The sequence below is a fragment of the Zosterops lateralis genome (assembly GCF_965231275.1).
Source record: "Zosterops lateralis genome assembly, chromosome: 1".
In the NCBI taxonomy this organism is placed as follows: Eukaryota; Metazoa; Chordata; class Aves; order Passeriformes; family Zosteropidae; genus Zosterops; species Zosterops lateralis.
Window position 1 is genome coordinate 58,109,023 of NC_139762.1, and position 24,080 is coordinate 58,133,102.

Below are 24,080 nucleotides of genomic sequence, written 5' to 3' on the forward strand. Positions count from 1 at the left end.
TACATGATTAAACCCCTTTAGGATGTCCACATCAAAAACCGTTTAAAAAAGAAAACAAAACCAACAAAGAAACCCCAAACATACATATACACGTATCAGCAGGATACAAAAATCTGAATGCCTATTTTTTTGGGCTATACCATGTACTTTTTCATCTGCTTTGTCTAGCTCACCTCTAAGAGCTTTCATTTGCAGCAAGTTTTAAACTGGGTTATAAAATAGTTTTAATGGAAATCGTCTCACAACATCATCTACCATAGAAATTAATATGAATGCAACTGTCTAAGACAGAACAACACTACAGCATTATCACAGCCTCAGTGTATTTTAAGATTGTTCATTCTTTAGAATACTTATCAACCAAGGATTTGCTAAAATGAGGGCAAACGTCTAGTGTGAACTAAGGAAAACTTCCAATTCACACTTTTTAACAGCAGAATAATTCAAGAATCAAGCAGACTTCTGACTGCTAAGATTGATGAATTTGCAGAATTCAACAGCACAATAGCACAGCTGCAATGCAATAATGATACTACTGGTGTCTCTTCTTTCCTGTAACACTCACCTTTGCACAGGCCAGCCTTATTTCTCAGACGTAGTACCCACCTACAGTGCAACCCACAACATGACAACACAAGACCCCAAAGTTCCATTTACACTGAGCATTGAGGCCATCGTCTAGCTAACAACCAAAGTCTGCAGTGTAAATTCCTCAGGCTCCCACAACCTAAAATGCACTGTCTGTTCAGGGTCTCAGTCTTAGCCCTGAAAGCTCCCTAATTTCTTAACCCTTTCTACCATATGCCCCAGATAACTAGTTTATATGTTCAGTGTTACCTGTTTTTACACTTTCACTCTCCTGCTCATTTTTTCTACCCACCAAGTGTTGGTAAGCATGCAGGTGCTTAGGACACAACTTATCAGAATCTGTTACTGCACTATTGGTAAAACGTATCCAATGCACCACAAATACTTGCCATTCAAAATTTCTTATGACCTTCTAGCCAACTCAAGTAAAAAAGAAAGCAAGTTTTCAATGAGCACAGAAGATGTTATTTTTATGAGTTAATTGAATTTGTAATGAATTATGAAACTGTGCAAGGCATTTGAATTTGTCTGACTGCGTCTGTTTTTTTTTAGTACTTGATCCATCTTCCCCTTGTTATAAAAACCTTACAAAATTGCAATGAAAGGGAATTTGCATTTATTTTCTCTCTGTAATTATTTATGCCAAATAAAACCAGCAGAGACAAAGTACAGCAGATGGAATCTTTTTCCCATATTTTTGCATAAACATTCAAGCTTAGGGAAGGAAAAACAGACGGAGAAATGCAACACCTTCCTAATAAAAACCAATGCTTTACACTGCTCTTAAAGCTTCCCTTAAGCCTCCTTCACAGCTACCTGTCGGAACCAGAATTAAGGCATTTCTCTTCAGAGATCTGCTCTGGTTATATTTCTCTATTTGTGATGCTGAAGTGAAAGATAGCCATCCATTTTCCCTAGCATCCAACACAGAAGGCAAATAAGCAGAGAGCACTGCAAAACAAGCAAAGCTAACAACTCTACCTACAGTTAAAGACATTTTTACCTAAAGAAAATTAAATCCTTGTGCAGGCTTTATGAAGAACCACATGGCTGAACCTCGAGTCCTCTTAACAGTATATGTGAATTTAGCACTATGGACAAGGGCAAGGCTGGCCAGATCATGCAGATACATTCAGACCTTCAGCAGGACACACAGAGTAACAGAAAAGGTACCTACTTTACCTGCCCAATGTTTCTCCTCAGCAAAACAGTATTTCAGACTGTGAACATATGCCATCACATATGCCATTAAAGGATCTAACTTAGAAAACACATTAGCAAGAACAGAGATTACTGTGACTGCTGACAAATTATTGTTATTTTTGTATTTCTAGAAACTATTGCTATTCAGCTAATTACTTCTACAATGTCACTTGAGATACAAAACTAAGTTTAGTTCTTAGTAAATTACACTCCTCCATTTCAAAGAACCACTTCATAAATATCACCTCTTTATATAAACAAAGCACTTGTACACAGGCACACAAACCAGTAATAGATCTAGTGCAACTTACTTATTATAAAAAACATGTTCACCTGACAACACTTAAAAGTACACAAAAACTCTCCAGCTAGCTAACTCTTAACTAGTTCCACAATATCCCATAATACCACCATGCCACTTACACAAGGTTTTAACTATGAAGGTAAAAGCATAAATAAGACATCCACAACATATACATGTACTGGTGAACCCTTATTATGCTTTTTTTTCCATTATGCCACTATTCCATTTGAGAGTTCCACCTTCTAAGTACTCATTCTAAGCTCTGTTGGGCTGCTGTCATTGGTAGATGAATAATCTGGACACAAACATTCTGCAATTTCATACACAGGCAAAGGATACAAGCCAGTGTCCAGAACTCCTTCAGAGGAGTGAATATGACACCGACTAAAGCACAACAAAAGAGGAGACTCAACTGTTTAGATGAGGTATTTTTTCATGGTGTATCAAAAAAAGACTTGGAATCCCAGATCCGAAAAGAGTGGAAGACAACAGCTGCTCTCCACAGTAGTTAGTCATACAATTAATTTACAGCTCCAAATAACATGCTAGGCCTGTCATCACTTTAGAATTAGCTGAGTACAGGTTCCACTACAATTGTAGAGCTTGCTTAGCCTCATTTCCTCATACACTGTACATTGTATTCTCCTACCCACCTCACACAGAGCAAACTCCACCTGGAACTTCCACAGAACCCTTTCAAAATATTTCTGGAAAAGCCATGAGTAATGAAGATCCACTCCAAGAAAAGGGATCAAAGACTGTACAAAAAGATCACTTCAAACTCCAGTAAGATGGGGGACTTAGAGTACCACCCATAAGTAAAAGTATCTAGAGAACCAACTATTGACAGGGACAGAATTAGATCTAAGAAAAACTGAGCTAACAGAGAACTGAGAGCACTGTAAGATTTAGTAGTTACAAAGAGCCACCTCTGATCAAAGAAAGGAAATGATATAAGAGATGCAAAATCATAAGACAAGAGGTTTTACCATAAGATGCTTTACAAATTACATTGGTGGAATTATTGAGAGATCCAAATAACTCTGTAGAGAAACTGCATCACCTATTAAATGGCTCTTTACTGCCAAAGGTATCAAAAAACTCAACAGTTGAAAATTCAGGCAACACCACTGCAAATTAGAAATATGACTTCCTTATGAAGAGACTATGCCATGCCAGGTACTAAAAGTAACTTCCAATAGTTGCACATACTTCACATCCTCATGTGTGCACATTAGACTGTCTTTAATACAGAAGATATTTTTAGTCAAGTACCTTTGAAAGACAGACTTTTATCAAATGTAGGTTATTGCTCTCAGATAATTAACTAATACATGAATCAGGTTAGACTGTCTAAAGATCCTTTATGTTCTTAAAATCTGCTACTTCACTTCTGTCTGAATCCATGAAAATAAACTAACCTTTAAATACAGTTTTTTTGCAACCACCCACAGCCTGGTCCAAAATAAGAAGGGAAATACTTCCTTTGCTAAATCAGTAAGTTCTTTCACATCTATAAGCGCTTCTAAGATGGAATTTTTGGGTACTACTCATTCCAATGCTCAAATCAGAAGAGACAGGCCAAAGTAGATTTGTTTTTAAATTAAAGATAAACAGTGCCATCAACAACAAAAAAAGAATTTTGTGAGCAAGACCTCTTAGCATTTTCACTACTACCGCAAGAATTTTCTTAGCATTAATCCAATAAAACACTATTTAAGAATTTGAACTAGGACTGCACCTCAGAGATCCAAGCAAAAACTGTTATCTCATTGATTTTTTAATTTCAAGTTTCTCTGTGCCCATTTTGTCAAAGGCTCCCCCATATATGAACACTGACACAGAAGCATATTCTTGAGATCAGCCAAACTGAGCAAAAATTAATTTCATATGATTATTTAAAACAGTAATACTGCAGATTTATTTTATCTTTTCATCAGCCACATAATGCATTGATTGAACCTTTGATCTGCAAACTCTTGGTTGCCACTTCTTGGGTTTCTATCCAGGACAAGGTAAACTCGTACCACAAACTCAGGACACTATGAGGTAGGAGAAGGGTGAGGATGAAAAGAAAGAGGGAACCTAAAGACAAGTAGCAAAAATAAGAGCCTAAGCTTCTTCACAGCTGCCTCAGAGTCCTGACAGAGGTAAGAATCCCTCTTAGCAGCAGCAAAGTGAATTGCCCACCCACCACATGTAGCAACCAACAGTAAAGGAAAACTTCCCATCTGTTTTAATGGACATACCACTGTGAGCCAAGAAAACTGAGTAGCACAGAATCAGTCTGTTCTGCTCTGTCAGCACTTGAGATAAACACCCACTCAGGAAGAGTGTCCTGAAACCTGAGCAGGATATGCATACTTGTCCTGTAACACATGTACAGTCCCTGGGTACTTAAAGACCATATTTATATAGGGGCATTTTACCAGTAACATCCTTTCAATATACAGGTTTTTTCATCCCTATTCCAAAGTATCCCAATAACCACTCTACAATGAAATGGGAAATTCTTGCAGTACTTCTATGAGCCATTTGGGATGGGCAGAGTGATACATTCACTCAGAAATATCTTTTACCTGAAGGGGTAGTTATTATTATGTATTTCTGGGGGGTTAGGCACATGAGGGGGATGAGATGAAGAAAGAACTAGAACAGCTTAGAAAAAATACTGAGGAAAAGGAAAAATAACATGAAATACAGGAAAAACAATTTTTTCCTGTACAACTGAAATTTGAAATGAAAACTCCATTTCAAAATTTTAAAATATTACCTTAAATATGAAACACTGTAAAAACAATCAAGCAGTCTGAAGATAATTTTTTTTCATATTGGGTTGATGCAGATTTTTTTACCTTAATTTTCAGCATTTTGTCAAGTTAGATACATTTCAAAATCCCCCAAACCCAAGCCATTCACATGTCCCAAGGATAACCCTCAGAGAACAGTGGGAGTCTTACAGAAGTTCTACAATTCCCTTTGGTCTTACCCTAGGATGAGAAAGTACATAGCTGGATAATGCACATACATACCAATGTATTCTTCTTAACATCAGCTTGATTTCTCTTTTGCACCACTCACAGCTCCTTGTTCTTTATTTTGGATCATAATATTTAGGGGATCATGCTGAAGTTTTTGTTCCATTATACTGGACATGACACATTAGTGAAGGTCCCTGAGCACAGCTTCCAGACACTATGGCAATGCAAACAGTAAGCAAAATACCTCCTTTCAACTAACAGGCAGAGACTTCTAGAAGCTCTGATGCCCACAGCAGTCATGCCAGTACAGCAGAGAAACAGTAGGTGTGGAAATTATATACCTGCATTTAATTTCAGTTAGGCACAGCATAAAAATGGGTTTCAGGAGGAGACAAAACCAAACTTGGTTGCTTGCTGAAGAGAATTCATTCCATTTATGCAAGCCTACAAGCAGTATGCACATACAAATAAAAAGGACATGACATCACTGAGTGACAGACTATGCCACAGAATGGTGTTCTTGTTGCAATGTATGAAATATATATAATAATATATAAACATAGAGAGACAGATGTTTGTGAGTATGGTCACATCCTCACACCAGAGACTTATATAATTAAAGTGTGTAAAACAAGAAATATATCTGATATTTTAATTTGTATTTTAGCTTATCACCAGAGAGCAAGTTATCAAGGTTAAACATTGTATGGCTTGTTCTCTGAAGAACTATGAGATATACTGAATACAATTAATTGCTTCTACCTATAATGAGAATACACTTAACATAAATTGACATAACTGACTGCCTCACTCCTTGAAAGAGCTTTACTTTATTTTTTCAAATTAACCTCAAGATACAAGAAGCAAAAACAGCTTCTATCAGGCAGCTGCCTCCAAAAAGTAACTGGAATGAATATATCTACTATAAAAATTAAATTAAAAGACATTTTTCACCACAGTCAAGCCACAGATTAAATATGACACAGAAACAACTACTTTCTGAATGTATATTCCCATTTATAAATATCTTTTCTTAGATTTACAAGGGTCAAGTGCAAGCACTGCAGGAGATTCCTATGTGAACTTCATCTGCAATTTGATCCTTGCAGGCATGCTGTCTAAGCATTACACTGTACTATAATTTAATACTGGACATACACTTCAGCAGTTACAAATGATGGACTATTTAAAAGCATTTAACTGTGACCCAGAAATGTACAAAGGCATTGAAAACAGCATTTTACTTTGGATTCAGGAGATGAAAGGTTGAGTTGGGATAGGGTCTTTAAAAACAAAGAAGTGGCTCATCACTAAAGGACTAAAAAATGGCCATTGCCATTTAAAAAATAAGTTGTATGGGTTTGATAAACAGTGATGCTATTTTAAACCCAAGATTACCAAAGCCTGTAGGTTTCTCTTTGGTTTTCCCCAAAGTTTTCACAGCACTAAAGGAAAAAAGACCCAAATCTTAATGTTTTATTATGATGCTAATCCTTTCCAACCCATCTAAAGCATCTATTTAATGATGCTAGCTGAGAAAACAGTGGGATGGCGCAGTGAAAGACAGTCTCACATCATGTGTTTCATTTCAGGCTGGGCCTTGGGTTTGCTCCTCCTCTTCTTTTCAAATTAACATGAGGAGTTATGCAACCCTCTGTAAAAACCGAAAAGAAACCTGTCCCCTCCCAAACCTGCCCATGAAGAGCCTGCAAAACATGAAGAGGGAAGCTGATTGTCAGCAGTATCTCCTACATGACTCAAAGATATCAGCGTTTAAGATGCTATTCACATCTGCGTCCAGCACCTTGTAGCCTACACCCAACCTCCCTTGGAATAACTTCACCAATGTACCAGAGCTTTTACCCAGGAGAAATATTTGCAAGCGCTGCTGATCTGGCGGAGGGGGGGCTGTGTTTATCTCCAAACGAGCTAGCCGGGGTTACAGATTCATTCACGGGATTCTGTCGTGCGCTTGTTTTCCAAGCGGGGTACCAGGCTGTTTACCTACGGGCATCACCCGCAGGCGAGAAATGCTCTCCCACACCTGATGCTGGTTGTGCGGAGGACGCTGTACAGCAGCGGCTCTCCAAGACCAAGCTCCTCCAGCTACCGCTTGGGGATTTCCAGAGGAAAAAAAAAAAAAAAAAAAAAAAGAAGCGGCAAATAGCCTCTCCGCATCCGTCTCCTTAAAAGGGGACCGCAGCCTCTAGCAGAGCGCACGAAGCGGCAGCAGCCGGGGCGGCGGAGCCTCTGTTGTTGACTGCGAAGGAAGCATTTGGTGCGTGCGCGCAAGGTGCCTCCTTCCCGGCCGCTCCGGGAGCCGCCCCTGGGAGCAGCCGGGGCTCGCCAGCCTCCGCAGCCCCCCCAGCATCGCCATCCAGCCGCGGACCCGCTGCCCCGGGAGCCGGGAAACCGCCGGCTCTCCCGCTGGCTGGCTATCCCCGCGCCCCTCCTGGATGGCGATGGGGGGATGCGGCTGCGGAGCCCGTCCCCACGGCAGGCAAAGGACGCGGCTCCCCGCCGAGCGCTGCTCCCCGTTCGCGGAGGGGAGCGGGAACACCGGGGACAGCCCGGAGCGAACCCCAAGGCGGGACGCGGGCCCGCAGCCCCCCGCGGGGTTACATAACGACGGCGGTGGCCGCGCGGGGCTGGGCTGGGCTCAGGCGCCCCTCCGCTGGGACTGGCACCGGGAGCGGCACCGGAGCCGCCGGACCCCCGCCGGTGCCCCCTCCCCTCGCCCCGCCGGCGGCCGAGCGGCGACCGATGAGCGGCGCGATGGGAAGGAGGCAGCGGGCACGGCACACGACGCGCACCCCACCCACCCCCGGCGGAGCGGCGCTGTCCCGGTGCCGTCCCGGTGCCGTCCCGGGCGCGGCTCCGCGCACTCACCGCCGGCTGCGGAGGCGGCAGGTCTGGCGGGGCTGGCCGGGCAGGCTCCGGCGCGCTCGGCGGCAGCCGCGGGTCTCCGCTCTCGGCGCGGCCGTTGCGGCGGCGCCGCCCCCCCCGCGCGGCCATTGGCCGGAGCCCGGCGCCGCCCGCGCGCCGCGAGCGCCCATAGGCGGCGCGCGCCGTCCGGCTGGGGCCGCGCCCCGCCCCCCCCGCGCGCCGGCTGAGGGGCCGCGCGGCCGCCGCTGCCTTACATGGCCCGCGGGGCCGCCGCGCTCCCGCCCAGCCCGTTTCCCCCGTTATCCCCGTTTCCCCCGTTATCCCCGTTATTCCCGTTGTCCCTGTTTGCCCCGCCGCCCGGAGCGCGGCGGCAGGTGCGCGGCGGCAGCTGGAGCCTCGCCCTGCTCGCGCATCCTCTGGCTACCCCTCACGATGCAGCGAGGGAAGCCAATGTCCGCTGCGTCCCGCCCGCTCTGGCGGGTTTGGGGCTGGTGGCCGCTCCGCTCTGCTGCAAGCTGGGGTCGTCAACGTAAATGAAAATCATGTGGAAGACTAGGCTGTGTGGTGTAGAAGGCATTCTGTAAAAGCCTCACCTTCCCTTAGCTTGCCTCTCCCCGGGAGCTGCCCAAGGCCGGCACAGCGGGGAAACGCAGTCACAAACCTGCTCTAGAGCAATCCCATCCGGAATCCTAGAGCACGGACACAGCCCAGGAGTCAGCAGGAATCTAGTCAGCGTTGTGCCCCCTCATTTGTGAATTTATAACCAGAGTCCAATGACCCCACAGAGCTTGCTGGAGTGTAACTTCATTGCTGCTGTGCTGGAATGAAGTTAAAACAAATCTACCTGCAGTTGGGAGGGAGGAGAGCAAAATGCTAATGTGCAATGGATTCTCATTTTTTCAAATGCAGGGGGTATAAATGGCTAATTTTTAAATTGGTTGTATACTTACAACAGTTAACAAACTATTATAAAATTAGCTTATAAACTCTGATTTCAGTAACTTAGGGCAATTATCGAAATTACCCAGAATGTCAATGTCAGGGACTTTAAATTACCCTTCACATTAGGGTTGAGTTTGGCTGAAGTAGGAGTGAAAGTTTTGTGGTGGTGTAGGGCAAATGAAGTTGTGATCTCTCACAAGACTAAAATCAATGTTGTCTTCAAACACCTCCAAGTCCATCTCCCCAGGGCTGCTCAAAATTCCTTCATCCCTCAGCCTGTATTGGTACTCAGTAGTGAAGCTAAATGTGTTCTTGGTAGGCACAGACATACAAACTCGATTCTGCAATACAGATGTGCATACGCACATGGACAGCTATGCGGATCAATACAGGCAGAAACACTCAGACAAGCACAAACAGCATCAAAGGCCTCATCTTGTTGCCTTTTGCCTAACCAGGATGAAAGTGTATTATTAGGAAATATATGCATATGTGTAATGTGGATTCCTCCAGCAGCTGACCTTAGATACTCAGTCTACCCCTGGATCCACAATGTGCTCCACTTGCTGTACCCTGGACATATGAGCTCCTAAGACTTGCAATCCCACTATAGTTGCTCTTCACTTGTCACCCACAGACACACACCATGATCTGCTGGATCTCCAGCAGTAACTGGATCTCTGATCTTCTCAGCTGTTGTACTCTCACAAAAGAAACCTGCAAGGGCTGGTACAGACTTCCTCACTCACGTGCACCAGGGTTCTCTCAGTAGCCGGGCTTAGGCATGCAGTCCATCCAATGGCTGTGGATTCCAGGTCACCCAGTTACTGGCATCTGGACACACTGTTTCCCAGACCCCACAGTCCCACTCCAGCTGCTGGTACAGATGTCCTTGCACAGCACAGCAGCACAGATACATGCACACTGTGAATCTCTCCTCAGCAAACACCACCCAGTATCTGAGACAGGCCCTCCTTCCAGCCTGGATCTCTGTTGTCCCCAGCTTCCTCCCACACAGGTACACACACAGACACATGCAGTCTCTCAGCTGACCTTCAGATTTTACACCTTCTCCATCAGTTGGCATAGACTTCTTGGTCCCTTTGGAAGTCACCTTCTCCAATCCTCTTACTACCAAACATACTTCCTTCCCAAGCCTCTTAATCTCTTCTCTGCCTAGTTTGGCTTGATATTTGCACTTGGTTCAGTTGCTTGCACCACAGGCACATATACCACAGACACATATAACCCCTGATCTGCAGTGCAGCTTTTGGTGCTTGCTTTTACTCACTCTGGTCTCTTCAGCTGATGACTTTGCTGATTTGCAAGCCCTTATAATCCCTTGTCTGCTTTCAGTTGCTGACTCTTAGGCATCCACACAATCACATCCATGCAGAACAGAGTCCACTCGTTTAGGAAAATATTTAGAAATGGAATTTAGGAAGAAGGCAGGACAGCAGGTGACTATTGGGTGTGGGTCATGGCCAGACAAGCATACTGATCAGCAACCTGTTTACACATGGGCATCTGCTTTTGTCCTCCTGGCCCTCTATGACCCATTTTCTCCAAGCCAAGATAAACCCTTCCTTCCTCTGCCTTTAGTTTTGTCCCTACACCAGCCAAAAGACATCTTGTACAATCCTGATGACCTGAATGTCAGGGAAGATTCAGACTTGCTACATGGAACCATTTCTTCACCAAGAGGATGGTCGTACCCTGGAACAGGTCTTCTGTAGAAGTTGCTGATCAGTCTGTGAGGCATTTGGAAAATGTCCTTAAAATCAAGCTTTAACTTTGAATCAGCCCTGCCGCAATCAGGCAGTTGGACTTGATGAACATTTCTCTTCTCTTCTCTTCTCTTCTCTTCTCTTCTCTTCTCTTCTCTTCTCTTCTCTTCTCTTCTCTTCTCTTCTCTTCTCTTCTCTTCTCTTCTCTTCTCTTCCCCTGCATCCCACAGTGTGTGTTATACCCTCTAGATAGTGTTGCCTTTTGCCCAACCTGGAAGTGAAACTTGAGATAATTTTAGCAAGGAGGAAATATAAAAGGTGACCTTTATTTGAAGGCCCACAGAGGCAGTTATGGAAAGATGTCCACAAAAGCCCTCCCCCCCACCCCCCCAAAGGGGTGAGTACATTTTTATAGGTTTTAGGAGATTAGCATAACTGATAAAAAGAACCAATTAGGAGGACAAGTGGTGATGCAATTCCCCCCCAGGTCAGGTCCTTCTCTGGAGCCCTCTCTTCAGCACTAGCTGTACTTTGTCCATGAGAATGTATCTCGAAGAGCTGTTCTTGGCCTTGCTACCCAGGGAGAACCAAGATAGAACAGAGCCTTGTACCCCCCAGGGCTTGGAGCTCTGGAATCTTTGTTGTCTTTCTGCTTAGGTCATGGAAAATTACTGGAAAACTAGTCACTAATAAAATAGGTGACAGAGTTACAAATATATGTGTGAAGAACACAGAGAACATATAAAAGAAAAAAAAGGCAAAACCCAAACGGCATCAATAGTCGCCCTGACTCCAACCCCTAAGTTTGTCTGGAGAGCCTTTCCAGACTCATCCCATGTGTTTCAGACCTGGATGATGACCATCAGTTCTCTTTTGTGACACTCCTGAGGCTGGGACAAGGAATACTTTTTCTAAGTTCCCCATAAAGATGAAGACTCCCCTGCTTGATATTGTTGTTCTGTGCCAAATTTAGAGCATGGAGATGAGCTTTTTATCAAAGAACCTAATAACACTTATTTTCTGGTCACACTTTGAAGACCCTATATTCTCATATGGAGAGGGGTTTAGAGATCTAATTTAGCAATTAAATTTAATTTAATTTAGTAATTAAGTTCCTAGTCCTGAGTCATACTGTTGGAATTGTGGTATCATGAAGTTTTGGCAAAAACAAATGAGTCACAAAAATAAATCAGTGATACCTCAGGGCATATGCGTGCTCCCAACCTAATCCACATCGGCCTCCTTCCCACCCTTCAGTTCACAGTCTATCAGGTAGCTCCCTCTCAATGGCCAGGATAGGGATGAGACATAATGTTGGTCCCTTTATTTCATTCCTTTAACTGGCGTTTGTTGTTCAAGATGCTTGTCTTTTACACCTCCCAAACTATTTTTTAGAAAATTAAAGAATAAAATCGCACAAATCCATTTTTTGATTATATGTACTTGGGATACATGACAAGGTTTTGGTAGCAAGCAGGCTACAGGGGTGGCTTCCATGAGAAGATACCAGAAGCTGCCCCTGTGTCAGAAAGAGTCAGCTCCAGCTGGCTCTGACCAACCCGCTGCTGGCCAAAGCTGAGCCTGGTGGAAACACACAGTGACAGTGTATTTAAAAATGGGGAAAATGCTGCACAACAGCAGCCAATGGATGAGAAAATGGCACAGACAACTATTCAGACCCCAAGGTCTGCAGGGGAAGAAGGAGCAAGAGAAGGTGCTCCAGACACTGGAGGAGAGATTTCCCTGCAGTCTGTGGTGCAGCCCAGGGTGAGACAGGTGTGGCCCTGCAGCCTATGGAGCAGACATCCACCCTGCAGCCTCTGGATGTCCAAGCAGGTGGATGTTCCCTGAAGGAACCTGTGAACAAAAGAAGAAAAAGCCATCCTTGAGCTGGCCTCTGACAGCACCTGTGACTCCATGGAGAGGAGTCCATGATGAAGCAAGTTTTCTGGCAGGACCTCTGACCCTATCTGGGAACCCACACTGGAGCAATCTGTCCCTGAAGGACTGCATCGTGTGGAAAAGACCCACACTGGAGTCCTGGGAAGGACCTGTGTTATACGATTTTTTGAAAGACTGTCTCCCATGCGAGGTACCCCATGCTGGGGGAAGAGCATGGGGAGGAAGAGATGAAGCATTATGAACTGACCTGATCTCTGTTCCCCATCCCCTCGCACTGTTCAGGAGGAGGAAAAAAAGAAGTCAAGAGTGAAGTTGAGCCCTGGAAGGAAAAGTGGAAGGAATGTGTTTTAAGATTTGTTTTTATTTCATATTGTCCTACTTTTGATTTGCAATTAATTAAATTAATTTCCCTACGCTGAGTCTGTTTTGCCCATGACAGTTATTACTGAGTCATATCTTTGCCCTTATCTTGACCCATGAGCCTTCTGTCACATCTCCTGTTGAGGCAGGGAAGTGATAGTGGGATTGCTGGGCATCTTGCGGGCTAGCCAAGGTCAACCCAACATATCACATTGTCTTAATAAAGTAATGTAACTTTGGGTTCATCTTAATCCTGTATAGAAATTAACTTTTTCCATATTTTAAAGCAAAATTGGCAGTTCTTCTTTGTCTGCGTTTATTTGAATTTTTATCTCAAGAATGCTGTCATTGGGTCTTATGTGTGCCTTGGACATTTTTCAGAGAATGAAATAATGTGAATGCCAACATGTATGTTGTGGATTTCTACACCACTGAGTCCACTTTTGTTACATAATACAATTACATTGTTATGAATAATTCCTGAGAGTTCCCAGAAGCCCTCTCTCATCCGTGCACAAAGCACTCTTTGGACTTTTTCTCAATCCAGAGAAGAATCTATTGAGTTGTACACTGATGAGACAGTAGTGCTCTGCCACACAACAGGGCCTTGCAGAAAATCCAGAGAGTAGTCCAACACTTGATTATCTCAGTCTCCTCAGGAAGTCTATTCTCTCAGGAGAGACAAGACCCTTGACTACAACCTGGAGATCTCACTATCTTGTCCTAAAATTAGCTATGTTTCCCCAGGAGGTTAGTACAGCTCTGTTTGTAGGCTGTTGCTGTGGATGAAGGATACCATCTTTTCTTCTTGGCATACGCAAATTGTGTGGGTTCCCATGAGACCTGACCTGATGATTTTTCAGTGTGACCTAGCATTTTAAATTCTCCTTTGCTCTTGTAAACAGACTAAATGACTGATCAAATGTCATGGCCACTGACACACTCTTTATTAAATACTCCCAAGCTGCTGCAGCAGGAGTACATATCCTTAGAACCCAGGAATGAAGCAGAGTGCAGGCACTGCTTATAACCTGGGTCCCACTGGGACTTTCAGAGTACAAAATTCCTACAAGCTGCAGTTTAAGGATAAACTTTCTTGCCTCTGGTCTGATGGCAACAGACATCTTTCTACACAGAGTAGAAAACTTGCTCTACATTTTCCCTTTCCAGAGCTACATAGTAAGAAAAGCACAACCAGATTTCATGTTGAATTCAAGAATATTACTGATTTGAATTAACACTGCAAGAAGAACACAAATCTATTCAAAATAAAAATACATATTTCCCTACTTCATTCTCTCCATCAAATATCATGCCACTTCTGTTTAAACATAAAGTCTTCTGGGAGGGATGCAGATCTGTTTTCCTGCATTTGACATAGCTTCTTTTCAAAGTTCTATACTTACTGGTCTTTTTTGTTATTTCTATGTCTATCCTCATATGAATTCTGTTCAAAGGTTTTGTTATTTAAAATTTTCTTTTTTTGCTGTATCTTCCTTCTTTGCCTGGTTCTCCACAAGACACAGAATTCTTTCCTGCTTAGACAGCTCCTTTGCTAATACATTAAACCAGTTCCACCAGAGTTGGAAAACTTTGTGGCCAACATTAGTTCCCAGATTGAGAGACATGAGATGTAATGCTGACAAAATGGTAGATTACATAAACCTTATGTTACTCAGTGAATCAGAAGACACATCCTGTCTTGAGCCAGAACTAGTAAAGAGTAAATAAAAGGATTTCTTGAGCCTCCAGGGCCTGGGTAGGGAAATGTATCACCAAGATCACAAAATTATTATAAAAGTCACTTTAGTTCACTTGTAAATTTCAAATATGATAAGTTTTAATCAGAAATTTGTGTGAATCAAAGAGCATTAATTAGGCCTAAACTTCTGTCATAATTATGGAATAATTCTTAAATGCCTAGTAGTCACTTCATTTAGAAAAATAGAGGTTGTTCAGTTTTTTCCTTCTTTTAACCACTTCTTGGAATAGTTACAGAAACTAAAAATCCATCAAGCCTACTTCATCTTGTGAAAATTATGTACAGCTTTCCAAGTTATATCAATAGTCATAAATATTGTCATTTGTATATCTCAGTGCAACATACATATTGTCAATATGTCCTACTATGTTACACACAGTCAGTTTATGTACAGCTACAGTATAGTCATAGTCACTTGACAGGAGGGCAAAACTAGCTACCTGCCAGTTACCCACTAGCAGTACAAATGTATTTCTAAATATATTAAATTGCAAGGATATTTAATTGCATGAACAGTGTGGCAGAAGTTCAAATTGGTAGCCAAGCATAAAGAGCCATTCTCATACACAGAAAGTTTGACTTAGGACATTCTGTATTTTGCTATACACAGTCCTGTAACTTTGTATAGAAGCTAATCTGATTATATTTAAGGAATCAGGACTCCTCATCACTTTTACTGAAATATAAATTATTGATAAAATCATGCAGATATGGAAGCCAGACTGCAGGAGATGTGCACATGTGTTAATGAAATAGCTTGATCACTCTAACAGTACAGAGCACAATCCTGCAAATAAATGACCATGATAAAATTTTCATTGCCAAACCTTCCATCAAAAATTGCAATGAAAAATTTAGTTTTGATTAGAGCTTCAGAAACTCTAAAGTTTAAAACACCCTTTCTCACTCAGTCTTCTCTGTTGCACATAAATCCTTTTTGGGAGAACTCATCACATGATCTTTCTCTCAGATGGAATGCTGTTCCAATTTCTGACATTCTCTTCCCCAATGCCCTTCCAAAAAGTGAAAACTAACAAAAAGTAGGACAATGTGGAACAGCTGTAGGAAAGGATAAACTTTGCAGCACATCCAATGCTTTGTATCACAATTTAAGAAACATGGATTCCAGTAGTGTATTTTGTACAAGCTTTCAATGGAGAAGCTATCAACATTCTCAGTTTCACTCTGCACCTGTTTTGCTCACATAAATTGAGGATAGTCTATTTTGCAGTGAGGAATCTGAGCAACATAGAATATTGCAGCACAAAGTCATTACTTAAAAGGAAAAAAAAGTCTTATGAGGGAAGCCTTCAGGGATGTAAAGGTTATGACAAGACAGGTCCTTCATCCACTGAATATCTTAACTCTGTGTGAAGTGACTCTGCAGTTAAAGCCACTGACTTTGTAGTTAAAGACAACACATTCCAAAGCCCATACCACTGAGCCATTTCTAAATATCTATATTCCATGTAATTTCATACAATGGACAAAGACTAAAGTACTTGCTGAAACCTTATTAATTCTCTGATTTCTTTCCCCTCAGTTAATCATTGAAAAACATTTTGTTGTCCCTTTTTGGTAGTTTATTCAATTTAACATGTATAGTCCCCATTTCACTCTATCTTTGTTGGCGCAGCACTTTTTCAGAGCCCTAAAATACTCTTAGGAGGGGGAAAAAAATCACACTTCTCTTTTTGACAGGAGGGGACATGGCCAGGAGGTAGACCTCAGAACTGCAGAGAGGGTAAGCTTCAGTCAAGCCTAATATCTAAGATTCAGCATTGCCACACAGATGGTAAAAAAGCTTGATGGAATTTATATGGAAATGGCCAAGCCATGATGTTTCCTTAGTGCAAGGCTTTTTCAGCACTGCTTTGCCTTAGGTGACCTACATTCTCAAATGCTTCAGGGAGAGCTGGGAAGGTCAAAATGAAAGGAAAACTTTGGCAAGACTGACCACAGAACAGAAGCTTCCTGACTGAAGAGGTACTTGCAGCAGTTAGCTGCTGGAGTCTGAGATGCTGGGTATTTTTTTGTTCAGTTTAGCTTTAATTACCTTATATTAGCAAATAAAAAAATATATGAAGCATTGCTCAAAGTCACCTATTTGTTCGTCTGAAATGTTGCTGACTGCCCCGGCACTAGATTCTACTAGTATTTTCTTTGTGCAAAAGTAAGAATTCTTTTACTGTGACATTTTTTAACAGACAACTGCTGACAAATGTTCATTGATTAGCAAATGAATTGATAAGAGATGTAGATTTGAGTTAAAACTAAGTGATTTTTATCCAAGCAGCTACCACGTCATCTTATTTCTTGTCTAGAGAAAATAACATAAGCCTATTCAACAGACTCAGTTGTGATACTTTTTTTTTTTTTACTGGAGTTAAGACAAACAGATCTTTGTCAGAGTTCATCTGACCAGTGTGAATATGTACTGGCACCAGACATGGATTTATTGAAGTTCAACCTAAAATCAACACATGAAGTTCTAGCCCCACTAAATTTAAGACCTTTATTATTAACATAAAAGGAGTTAGAATTTGATTTGCAATTCCCTTCCTTTCTCAGTTACTGTTACTTAAAAAAAAGTAGAAAACTCAGATTAAAGCCTGGATAAATGAAATGAAACCACATCAAAACAGTCTGTTCAGTATTGCTTAGGACTGTGGTTCAATGTGAAGCAAATGGTCAAATACAAAAAGGGTTCTCAAATTCTGAGCTGTTTTTGATTGAGGTCTAATGCCATATTTGGCCCCTTAGTCCTTATTCTGTAGAACTGTTTGAATTGCTGAGTCCCACTCTTAATTCAGGTCTTCATCTATTGCAAATAAATGCCAAGCAACTAGAAAATATGAAGTAAACCATCAAATAGAGTAAAATCAGAATATTTTCTAGTCAAAAATTACAATTAATATAACATTGTTTTCTATTAATCAGTGGAATTGGAGACTATTCTCTCCACACTAAAAGACACAGCTGAATGCTCTGTCAAATTTTGCTGAAGCTAATCAAGTTATCCTTGTATTCAGGTGTTTAGATTAGACTTTTTCCAATTCTATCACCACTGTAACATGATGTCTGAGTAGAGTATTTGTCCACATGTCAAACAGCAAATTTTATACTCTGATGTGCCAAAGTACTGCTACTGATAGACTATTTCTTGTCAGGCTATCAATGGGAATACCTGAGATAGGAAAATGCACTCTACTACTTCTGCTCTAGAAATGTAAAACTCTTGCAGTGAACAAGAGCAAGTTAGTATAAGGCGGAAAAGAACTCGGGCATTAAAATGGGGTTAAATCAGGCATACATTGCTAGAGGGCATTCAAAGCCTCAAATGCTGAGGTCCTTGCTTTTTTGGGGGTGGGGGGTAGGGTTGGGGAGGCTTCTTTGGTTTTGTTTGTATTTTGTGCATGTGTGCACGTGGAACAGCCATACAAGTAATGTCAGACAGAAAACAAAGATACGCTGGAGATGAGGCTTCTCCTAGAATAGTCTCAGATCACATTTAAATGCTCATGGTTGAATGATCACTAAAATCATGTCAGTTGAGTTACTAAGAGCAAACATGATGTATTTTGTCAGCTTTGTACTTTTATATTGGATGTATATCCTATTTAGGAGAAGATTGCATCACAGAGATGCAGAAGGAAAATACTTGATGTGCCACAAGGGAAACAAACCCACAAACATCAACAGAAACCCACCCATTAGTACTAAATTATCAAACAAAAAAACCTTTCAACATTGGAAATTCATTCAATATGCTCCTACACTCTTGTTACAGCAGAAGAATTTCTAACATGAGCAAGAAGAAGTAATTTGTCTCAAAGGGCAAAGAGATGTGAAAATAACTGGAATCAAAGGGCCAACTTTTTCAGGTTTTTAAGGACATCAAAGTCCCTAAGGGAGTTGACTACAATATACTCAAACCTGTAATTTAGCAGCTACCATCTCAACTGAGCTCTATAGCTCAGTTTCCAAAGCTCTGGTTCTCTGAATTGTTACGTTCCCCTGTAACCTAATGTTTCATAGATAATTGGCTTAAAATAATATTGATTTGTTTTATTAAGTACAAATGGAAAATATTTTTTCAAAGTACTATTGGTCTACCAGTTGGGTAAAACAGAAAAGTGCTAAGCAAAAAACCAAAATATAAGGGTTAAAAAAAACCCCATGATAAAGAGAAATCTCTGTGAAAATTATTTGACAAAGTTTTACAGTATGTAGCATGGTCTATCTTTTTTCCCCACAAATTCAATCTGCAATAAAGCCACTAATTTTTCCTTGCTGTTCTTCATATCTTGAACTACACCCAGCAGCAACTAAAAAAAAAATCTCAGGTTATATAATGACTGTCTCAGAATACCTCTGTCAGTTCATGTCCAGAATAGTATTTTGTAAAATAAATCAGAGCACTGTGTTTCATGGCCACCATTCTGATAACTCAGTCTTGTGCTTCCTCTGATAGCAAGAAGGAAAGATGAGTACGCTGATTGATGCAGCTTCTTATTTTGTACTGTAATTTTAAATTTAAAGTAGAACTAGTTTCACAAATAGGTATTTTTTAAAGTAAAACACTTCAGAGGCTAAACTCATGATCTCTTACCTTTTTTTTGTGTCAAAGGGCGAAAAAAGCCCTGAGAGAAAGGGATAGAATTTTCCACTCTACTTCCAAGAGCAACATACAAAAGTAGCATTGCAGAGAAACAGAAATATAGGGACCAGTATGAATCAAGTATGCATGCAAATACATGAGTGAATGCAGTTTGTTTTCTGAAAAAACAAACAACAAGTGCTGGTAACACCTAGATCAGTGGATGTGTTTATCCTGCCTGGGAAACCACTTGCTTTAGGTAGAGGAGCTGGTGATCCACATCGCAGCTTGCATGAGCAGGCACAGAGCTGCACTGTGCTGTGCTGCACACCCAGCATGGCCTTCAGGTTCTGCTGTGCTGTGTGTTCTATGTCTGCAGGATCACCTCAGCAGCTGGCTGCAGCAGGGGAGCACACAGGAAGCTCCTGCTCCACCTGCACATCCTTGACCAGTGCCACCAGAAGTTCTCACCTCAACAACCTTCAGGAGTAGCGTTGCTTACTTGTAAGAACGTTATTAAGTATCTTGAAGCACCAAAGAGGTGGAACTTCTATCCACAGATGGAATCCACCTAGCATATGCTGCCAAAGTCTGCCCAGAGTTCACCTGATGCTGTGTGCATGTGTGCTTCTCAGCATCTGAAGGGACAAAAGGTTTACTCCCTACCTATATTCCCATTTTTATTCTGTCTTCTTTATTCTGTCTTCTTAAAGCAGGTATTTTATTAAGCCATTTGTTGTCAGGTCTTTCATACTGAGCCTGAGCTGCAGAAAGTGCCCTGCACTTTCTTTGTCACCTCACCCACACTCCAGACCTTGGTGCAGAACAGCAGGGTCGTCACAGTCTCAGCACATAAACATGCAGTTTATCAAGATATCTAATTAGGCAAACAAAAAACAGATTATTGTTAGAAAAGGAGGCAAAAGGATAATTAATAAAACAGTAATGCTAATAACATTTAGAGGTAGGACATGATGAAAAAAACTATAACAACCACTGTGAACTTAGAAAGGTATAAAAAGTATGTTCAGGAGAACCAGGGTGTAGTTACTAATAATGAATAATCCAGGACATGTGCCAAGGACTTAGTAAGCAGTGCCCTTTGTTCTGCTATGTCATGGTTTAACCGCAGCTGGAAACTGAACACCAAACAGCCAATCACTCACTCACCCTCCTCTTACCCCCACACCGTGATGGGGAGGAAAATCAAAAAAAGATAAAACCCATGAAGTAAGAACAGTTTAATAATCAAAATAAATATAAGTGTAATAGTAATTGTTAATAATAATAAAAGTGAATCACAAGTAGAGAGAGAAGAAAACCCAATAAAAATGAGTGATGCTCAACACCATTCATCTCCACCCACTGACTGATGCCCAGCTCATCTCCCAGCAGTGATCAGCCCCTCGCAGCCAACTCCCCCAAGTTTAAATACTGCACATAAAGTTCTGTGGTCTGGAATATCGCTCTGGCCAGTTTGGGTCAGCTGTCCTGGTCCTGCTCCCTCCCAGGTCCTTGTGCAGCTCCTCACTGGCCGAGCACGGGACCCTGAAAAGCCCCTGGCTCAGGGTAAGCACTGCTGAGCAATGACTGAGTGTCAGTGTGGCATCAACATTAGTCTCATTCTGAATTCGAAAGATTGCACCATACCAGCAACTAGGAAAAGAATTAACTATATCTCAGTGGAAACCAGGACATGTTGCCAGAAGTAATCCTGGCCACACCACTTGAATAAACACACCTTGGTTCTTCCAACAGAATGAGTGAAGTATAAGTGAGTGAGCTAAGTGAGATGAGCTTTAAAATAAAAACCACCATCCTATTCTGTATGATTGCACACAGAGTTTTCTTACATTATATGCCACATTAATTGGTCCTCCACTGAAATTTGCCAATTTAGACACAACAGGATATAATAAAAAACTAGCACATATCTCCAGCCATGGAGATAGGAAAGGAGAACAGATCTAACTGTGCTATACATGAAGGAGTGTCACAATTTAAAAAAAAAAAAAAAAAAAAAAAAAAAAAGCAGTTTCAAGTCATGGACCAAAATAGAGCAATAATGCCTACACCATTCTCTCTGCTGGCCAGAAGGGTGTCTGGCTATTCTAGTGAACCGGAATAGATTGGAAATTCCAGGCAATTGCTGCATGATAATTCTGTCACAAGAAACATAAATATCTCAAGCCATTTCAAGTTTACTTCTCTTTTAAATACATAAAAAACCTTTGATATCAACAAGGGAAAGCTGTGTTTATAAGAGACTAGATTCTGACTGGTATGTATTCCCAAATTTATTCTCTCATTTATTTACTGCTGAATTTGATTCCTAGTGTACTGGTCAGCTTCCCCATCACCTCCAAGTAGTTCCCTCCTTTGGGTCAAATGGGAATACATCAAGGTACAAAAGAGTATCAGAGCTCTAAATTGAATTTCAGAGGGAAAGCAAAGATGTAATCAGTACACCAAGGAAAGAGAGTACCAGAAGTCCTGGCCTGAAATTAGAATAAAAAATGGCATGGAAATTAGACTTTTACAAGAGCTTTTTAGCTTCGTGTGAGAACACAGAATGTCTAAAAGCTCTGTTCTTGAAAACACTGCCTCCCAGTGCCATATTATCTGCCATTAGAGAAATCTATGCTACTTTCTCCTAGGAGAGTATATCAGAGAATATGCTGAGTTGAAAGGGACACATAAGGATCATGAAGTTCAACTCCTGGTATATTTAGCTATTTAGCTAATTATCCAAATTATTTAGCATAATTATGCTAATATGCTAAAAAAAAGTTACGATATACTGTCAAAGCTTAGCAATAAAGTTGAAAGCTGTTTTACAGAAAAACGAGCAAAATGCAAAGCACCACCTCAGCATTTCTCAAAGGAGCTTGATTTCCACAACTCTTTTCACTTTAAAAGTCACAAGAGATTAATTTACAGACATTGTGTTAATAGCTGCTGCATTGTTTGCAGAGGAATTATGTAATTTCTAGTAGAGTTTCTCAGTTGCTCTCCCACACTAAAATTATTCACAAGACTAAGCTTAAAAATAAAGCAAAATGAAATTCTAGGTGAGAACAGAGCCTGTTTTAGAACCAGTGCCAAAGTGCACTTTAAATTGGAAGCGGAATCCTCTCTTTAAATGTTTTTGTACTACTGGAAAGAAAAAGCAACAGTCCCATTTACATCTAGGTCAGAGCCCCTCAGCAACCTGACAGCAGGCAAATCCTCTCTTTGTGGTCAGTCCTTTGGGTTTTTTTCCTTTGACTCAGCTCAGAAGTGATTCGAAAGCACATTATGTCATACTCTAAAGCTGCTGTTCCAACAAACTGTTTGGCTGCCAGTCTGTGACAGTCTGAGTCCTTCCCAAAGGCAACAAAGCAGAGAATATCATCTGCTTCATTGTGCCCTCAGCATACTAATGTTCAGCAATAAAATGAACATACAAACCCATGTTTATTACTTCCCCACAGAACTCATGAAAAAACACCCACCAAACCCACAAAGACAACACTGACTGCAAAGAGAAGGCAACATTTTTGTCTCACACGTTGACTAGAAGTGGGCTGACAGAGCTCAACAAAGTTTTTCTGTCATTTCTAAAAAACAAAGAACATGCAGCATGGCACAAATCATAATCATTTTGTCAAAGATAGTGTGAACAAAATTTTTAAGTAAAAAGTGGAGCTGGGAAGTGAAGTATCTCACATGGGGAAAAAATTAAAGTGTGCTTTACCACAACAATATCTCTTCAGTTAAACCCACTTGAGGGCTTCTGACTCTTGTACATGATTTATACAGTTCTTTATAGAACAACCTTTCATGAGTGGACATTATTATAATAATGTTCTTACAGAGCTCTTTCCAACCAGTCCTAGAGGGATGCCCATGAATGCGTCCAGAAAATCTTGGGGAAAAAAAGGCAGCAGGTGTGGAAGATAGGAGAAAAGAAAGTAAATTACCGTTTTCATGATTGATGGATTCTCACCACAAGAAAGTAGCAAAAATAATGTGATATGTTCACTTTTCAACATGGTACAAGTTCTTACCTTGTTTAGTTGGATAAATGTTGGTGTGAAGTAAGACTCACTTCTTCCCCTTTAAAATATGGACAGCTAAAGTTTTAGACATCATTTGAAGAAAGATGGCTTGCTTATTTAGAGCTGTGAACTTGTTCCAAGATGAAGTACCCAGGTACTGCCAACACCTGCTTTATCATTTTTGTGCTGGATGTCAGGAAAAATATCAAAACAAGCTTGCCATAGGAGGGATCGTGTAGCCAGGTTGCCAGAGATTCTTGATATCTCCAGCCCTGAAAGTTTTCAAGACTCGCCTAGGCAAAGCTGGAGCTGACCAAGGTGGCAAGTATTCTGAATCATCCAGATATCCAATATATTTATAACCTTTTGAAAACAGAACATGACAAGCAGCAGTTTAAAAAGGAGGGAAATTATGGTACAGGCATGGGAAGAGAAAATCCAACAAACCAGGGAATTTTACAGAACTGTCATGTTGGCACCATGAGCATACAGGAACATCTATGAATTCTCTCACATCTAGGGTTTTGTTTGACAAACAACTCCTGATAAGACTAAGAACTAGTAATGTCAGCTATTTTTAGCCACATCTGTACAGACAGGAACTCTTTTGGAATTGAATTTGGTAATATATATATTATATTATATATATATATATATTTGGTAATATATATATTATCTACACATAATATATATAACCCTCTGTTACTATATGATTTGACACAGGACTGGTTGTAAGGAACTGCACCATTTTAAAGCTAAGGATTTTAAGGAAATTAAAGGAATTT

At 41.2% G+C, this 24,080-nt stretch overlaps 1 protein-coding gene across 3 annotated transcripts in view; it reads right to left on the bottom strand.

Moving 5' to 3' along the window:
* The window catches only part of TPPP (tubulin polymerization promoting protein), a 65,558-nt gene extending 56,851 nt beyond the window's left edge, over positions 1-8,707 (bottom strand). Inside the window, exon 1 of one of the 3 annotated variants that reach the window (XM_083862649.1) lies at positions 8,624-8,707. The gene's annotated coding sequence lies outside the window, so the exon portion shown is untranslated. Of the gene's footprint in view, positions 1-7,965; positions 8,037-8,555 lie in introns of those variants that run through there. The other 2 variants (XM_083862648.1, XM_083862647.1) reach the window with 2 other exon arrangements.
* Between the last annotated feature and the right edge of the window lie 15,373 nt (positions 8,708-24,080).